The sequence below is a fragment of the Antennarius striatus genome, unplaced genomic scaffold, assembly GCF_040054535.1.
Source record: "Antennarius striatus isolate MH-2024 unplaced genomic scaffold, ASM4005453v1 scaffold_29, whole genome shotgun sequence".
In the NCBI taxonomy this organism is placed as follows: domain Eukaryota; kingdom Metazoa; phylum Chordata; class Actinopteri; order Lophiiformes; family Antennariidae; genus Antennarius; species Antennarius striatus.
Genome location: NW_027172341.1, coordinates 185,001 through 190,000, shown reverse-complemented (window position 1 = coordinate 190,000; position 5,000 = coordinate 185,001). Strand labels below are relative to the sequence as shown.

At 46.1% G+C, this 5,000-nt stretch overlaps 1 pseudogene; it reads right to left on the bottom strand.

Annotated features, from left to right (window-relative positions):
• Positions 1–561: 561 nt before the first annotated feature.
• Positions 562–740, bottom strand: LOC137591784 (U2 spliceosomal RNA; annotated as a pseudogene).
• Positions 741–5,000: the final 4,260 nt, after the last annotated feature.

The following is a 5,000-nucleotide window of genomic DNA, read 5'->3' as shown; positions in this document are numbered from 1 at the left end:
AGACAGACAGACAGACAGACAGACAGACAGACAGACAGACAGACAGACAGACAGACAGACAGACAGACAGACAGACAGACAGACAGACAGACAGACAGACAGACAGACAGACAGACAGACAGACAGACAGACAGACAGACAGACAGACAGACAGACAGACAGACAGACAGACAGACAGACAGACAGACAGACAGACAGACAGACAGGACAGGACAGGACAGGACAGGACAGGAAGCATATCCCAAAAGGCAACGGCCGCAGGTCGGCAAAATGTGGACGTTACAAACACAGCCTTCCTGTCTGCCTGAGAGCAGCTGTTATACAACACCAGTATATTGTTGATCACGATATAATGCTCTTGCCAGATTACATTCAAATGACTTATTATTCATAACAATTAAGGTTCAAAAAATGCAAGAATCTAATATTTCTTATACAGTGCCATCTAGCCTACCAAGTACACTCACATTTTACTCAAGCGTAAACATTTTTCAAAGCGTTGACAGATCATCGCATGATCACATGCTTGTGATCGCACCGCATTATTTTTGAACAACATTGGGGAGATGCACCGTTCCTGGAGCTACTGCAATACCAGGTCGATGCGTGGAGAGGATGGAGCAAGCTCCTGTTCCATCTCCCTGTTCCAAAAATCAATTTAATATATAGTCCCCGGGTAGGGGACATATCAGATATTAAACTGATAAGAACAGATTTTTTGTTTTGTTTTGAAAACGTTTATTGACACGTGATTCATTTGTTTCATTCAGTCACATTTCATTTTTCCATCCACAACTTCTTTTTCATATAAATATTTCTCTGTACAATAAATATTATCGATCATAAAATCATACAGATAAAAACAGTCATGGGTAACAAGGATTTCAGTTCATTTTAAAAATAAAATGTGCCAAAAATTAAAAGGTGTGTCAAATGTCCATAAAAGTTATAAAAGGAACATTAAAAAAGTCCAACCAAAGTCCCGTTTGTACAGGACCGCAGTGAGTCCCTACCAAGGGTAACTCATCCCGCTCTTCCAAACAGTAGGTCTCTCGGGGTGCCTGTCGAGGCGCTCGGCCGAGATCCCCGCCCTGGTGCTCCTTCCCGCCTGCCTCTCCCGGAGAGCCAGGCCGCTGCTGCTGTGTCCTTTTTAGCGTTGTGGGTCCGGCTCCTCCCTCCGAATGGGCACAGAGGCGATTCTTCTTGGTGGCTGTGTCCTTGGGCGGCCGCTGGCCGCCTCGGCTGCCCTGAGTGTTGCGGCAGCCATTTGGATCACAGCCACGGGGGGGATCTGCATGTGCTTTCCTACCAGCAAATTTCTGGAGGTCCACAAGGCGTCTTTCAGGGCGTTGATGGCCAGCCACTGTTTCGTCCAGTCCTTTTTGGGGACGGGCCTTTGGCTGGCCCCGTAGAGCACCAGCTGTGGTGTGAGGACCTCCTTCGCTGGTAGGTACGGGAATTGCGAGGAGCCGGCCATTTCCCACAGGTCCACAGCAGCGCTGCACTCCCAGAGCAGGTGCCTCACCGACTCCGGCGCGCCGCAACCAGGTCGGGGGCAGGTCGACAGCGTCGACATTCCCCGGGAGTGCATGACGGACCTGACTGGGAGGATCTCGTGTGCCACCATCCATGACAGGTCCCGGAGTCTGTTTGGAAGAGCGGGGTGGTTCACGTTGCGCCAAACCGTGGAGGGCTCGCCGAGTGCAAGCCCGCGCACTGGACTCACTGGTTCCCGCTCCTGTACAACACATAAAAGGGAACGATGGTTAGTTAAAACCCCTACGTCCTCCTGCTCCAGGCTAAAATGCTTTAAAAAATTCTGTATAAAAGCATAGGCTGGTGGCAGGTTAAAAGACACTGGAAATTTAAGACTAATCTTTAAAATTTTGAGCCGTCTGAGGTAGGACCCCATCCAGAAACGTGTCATGGCTGCCGTTTTGGGGTTTCTGGATGGGGTCGTCACTATTTTAATGTGTGTGGCTGTGTATAAAGACATTAAAAAGACAGACAGGTCTGGAACGCCTTTGCCTCCTTTCTCCTTTGGTCGTTTCAGGACTTCTCTTCTTAGGCGTTCCCACTTTGAACCCCACAGGAAGTTAAAAATGGCTCGTTCCAGGGCTAAAATGATTCTCTTTGGGGGGATAAAAACAGAACTGATCAATAAAAGCAAAGGTAAAATCACTGCTTTAATGATTAAAACCTTTCCCTCTATTGTCAGTTCCCTCAGTCCCCAGTACCCTAGCCTCTGTCTAACTTTCCCTAAAATGTCTGGCCAATTCGTTTTCCCTCCCCCCTCCTTGTCAAACCTAACCCCCAGAATTTTTTGGTCGGTCTGGGTCACAGTCAGGGACAGTCCTGTCGTTTCAGTCGCTGTCCATGGTCCATAAAATTGGGCTTGGGTCTTGTCTCGGTTTAGTTTGGACCCAGAGGCCCGTCCAAACCAGTCTGTCAAGTCCAGGGTCCGGTTGACTGACGAGAGGTCCGTGCATAAAATGTTTATGTCGTCCATGTACAGAACGCATTTGTTCGTCAGTCCCCCGGACCCTGGCACAAAGACCCCGTGGATTCGTTGGTCCCTTCTCAAGATCTGTGCCAGCGGCTCGATGCAAATCGCGTACAGGAGAGGAGATAACGGGCAACCCTGACGGACACCGCAGTTGATTCCTACTGCTTTTGTCAGATGCCCGTTAACCAGGATTTTGCTGCTGATCCCTCTATACAGCAATCCCACCCAAGCTATGAACCTCTCTGGAAGCCCCATTTTTTGCAGTACCTGGAACAGGTACTGGTGCGAGACTCGATCAAAGGCCTTTTCAAAGTCTAAATTTAGGACTATTAGCCGAGTGTTTTCGTCTCTCGCCAGACAAATGGTGTCTCTAATCAGTACGAGGCTGTCGGTGATCTTCCTCCCCGGGATGGCACAGGCTTGATCCGGGTGAATCAAGTCCTCTAAAACCATAGTCAGTCGATTCGCTAAAATTTTGCTAAAAAGTTTACAGTCGAAATTTAAAAGCGTGATAGGTCTCCAGTTTTTTAGGTCAGTCTTGTCTTTACTCTTGTAGAGTAGAGTCACTATCCCTATCTTAAAACTGTCTGGCAGTCGGTCTAGCTTCTCAAATTCCATAAAAACGGTTAGTAAGTCAGGTGCTAAAATGTCCCAAAAGGTCAAATAAAACTCAAAGGGAAGTCCGTCCTGTCCTGGGGACTTCCCTCTGTTAAAACTTTTAAAACACTTGTTGAGTTCCTTGACACTAAAATTTTGGGATAAAAACACATTTTCATTCACCTGACATTCGATGGAATTTAAAACTTCGTTTAGGGTGTCATTAAAAACAGGTTTCTCTTTATACAGTTCAGAGTAAAAACATTCTATATCATCTTTTATTTCCTCTGTTCTTTGTGAAGTGCGTCCGTCGTCATTTTTTAGTTTTAAAATAGTCCCCCCTTTGTTTAAAATCTTTCTAAAAAAATAACGTGTGCACTTTTCACCTTCTTCTGTTTCCTTTTCTCTGCTTCTTAAAATAACCCCTTTACTTTTTGTTTCTGCCAGTAGCGACATTTCTCCTTTAATACTTTTAATTTCATTATTAAAATCAATCCCTTGTTGTGTTAAAATGAAGTAGCGCTGTAGTCTCTTTTGCAGTCCCATCATGCGTCTGTTTTCCCTATCTTTCTTTCTCTTACCTGCCTGTCTAAAGAAAGTCTGGGTCCTTTCCTTCACCATTTCCCACCAGTGCGCACGTGTAGTGTAAAAGTCTTGGAGGGTCTGCCACTCTTTGTACTGCTCCCGGAACTGACTAACTAACTCCCTATCTTCTAAAAGGGAGCAGTTAAGTTTCCACAGACCTCTCCCTACCGTCACACCTGAGGGAAGTGACAGTGTGCAGGACAGCATGAGGTGATCTGAGAAAAAGACAGGGGTTAATCTAGCATCGGTCGGCACCCAATTCCGTATAAAGATATAATCTATGCGAGAGGCTTTGGTGCCGTCACCACTGAACCAGGTGAAGCCCTCCTCTCTGGGATGCATGGCTTTAAAGCAGTCAGTGAGTCTAAAATCCCTGCATAAGCCCTGTAATAAAACCGATGTTTTATCTAATTTAAAATCTTCCCCTATCCTTTTCCTGTCTTCTTTATTTAAAACACAGTTAAAATCACCTCCTACAACTAATGGTGCCCTGCCTAGCATGTGGGACTGCAGGTCTTCTAAAAAGTCATACCTGTCATTTTTTTCATTAAAACCATATACATTTAAAAGGTTAAAATCGTGCCCCATAAAAGTCAGGTGTGCTAAAAGTGCCCTACCCTCTTTCACCACGGTGCTGCCCTTCACCAGAACCTGAGGGTTTTTAATTAAAATGGCCACTCCGTCATTCTTGTTATGGTTGGATCCACTCCAGATCGACGTTTGTGGCCAGGTCTCCTCCCACTGTGTATATTTTTTTAAAAAAGGTAGGCCACATTCTTGAAGTAAAAACACATCTGACTTAAAAGTGTTAAGAAATGATAAAACACTCTGGGCTCTAACTCGCGACTTCACACTTCTCACATTGATAGTTGAAAAGGTGAGAGTCATGAGTATGTTTTAAAAACAGGTACGACCGTTTAAAAGACTATAAATAATTAAAAGACTACATTTAACACAAGTTTCCTTCTCGTGATGTGAAAGAATCTCATTTCACTATCTCCACACAGTCTGGAGGTGATTCCCGAGATTCTGACCTCCGGAAGCCAATATTCGCTCGTCTCTCCAACGGAGTTGATTGTAGCGCTATATTTAAAAAAGAGCACTGGTTGGGTGAACCGGGGGGGGAGGCTTTGTACCGCTCCTCAGGAGGGCTCTGAGAGTCGAACTCAGCTCTCCCCTTCTTCTCTGAGGCTTCTTCAGCCTCAGAGCTGGACAGTTCAGACGCAGTCCTCTTATGGCTGGGCTGGGTGTCGGGGAGGGGGTTGTCGCTGGACTCGTCTCCCCCCACTGTAATGAGACTCCCTGTGGAGTC